The following is a 1043-nucleotide window of genomic DNA, read 5'->3' on the forward strand; positions in this document are numbered from 1 at the left end:
AGTACAAAACAAGGGCAGAAAGTGGAAAAACATAAGTAAATATTAATGTAAACACACTAATGCAAACATCCTATGAGGTTTATAATAAACACAAAAAATAGGAAAGCAAAAAAGATAGGAAAACTACATGCAAACAGTTTATAGGAGTCCTCAATTGTTTGGGAAGTGAAATAAGTTCAATTTTAAAGAATGCAATAAGTTAAAGATATATGTTGCAATCACTATGGCAACCACTAAAGGAATAAATAAATGTATAACTAAAAAGCTGATAGAGGAGAAAATTTTGAAAAATAAAACATACTTGATTAATCCAAAAGAAAGCATGAAAGGAAGAATAGAAGCAGAAAACATAAACAAGGCAAATTAAAAAATCAAGATGGTAACCTACAATCCAAGTATATTATTATAATTTTTAAAATAAATGGACTAGTATGCAAGCATGTGGAGAAACTGGAACCCTCATTCATTGCTGGTACAAATTTAAATATTGCAGTCACTGTAGAAAAGTTTGGCAGTTTCCCAAAATGTTAAACATAATCATACCATATGATCCAGCAATTCTACTCCTAGGTAGTTACCAAGAGAAATAAAAACACCTATCCACTAATGACGTGCACATGGATACCCATACCAATATTACTCAAAATAGCCAAAAAGTAGAAACAACCAAAATGCTCATCAACCGAAAAATGAATAAAATGTACCAGATCCATATAATAAAATATTACCCAGCCATTAAAAATAAAGAAAGAAGTGCTAATTCATGTTACCACATGAATGCATCATAAAAACATTAGGCTAAATGAAAGAAGTCACACACAAAAGGCCACATATTGTATGATTCCATATATACGGACTGTCCAGTTTAGTCAAATCCATACAGACAGTATGTTGGTGGTTGCCAGGAATTCAAAGTAGGGGGACATGGAGAGTTACTACTAATGAGTAAGAGATTTCTTTCTGGAATATTCAAGGATTAAATAGTGCTGGTAGTTGTATAACTTTGTGACTATACTAGAAACTACTTACTTGTATACTTTAAA

Source organism: Hipposideros armiger, unplaced genomic scaffold, assembly GCF_001890085.2.
Source record: "Hipposideros armiger isolate ML-2016 unplaced genomic scaffold, ASM189008v1 scaffold_313, whole genome shotgun sequence".
NCBI lineage: Eukaryota > Metazoa > Chordata > Mammalia > Chiroptera > Hipposideridae > Hipposideros > Hipposideros armiger.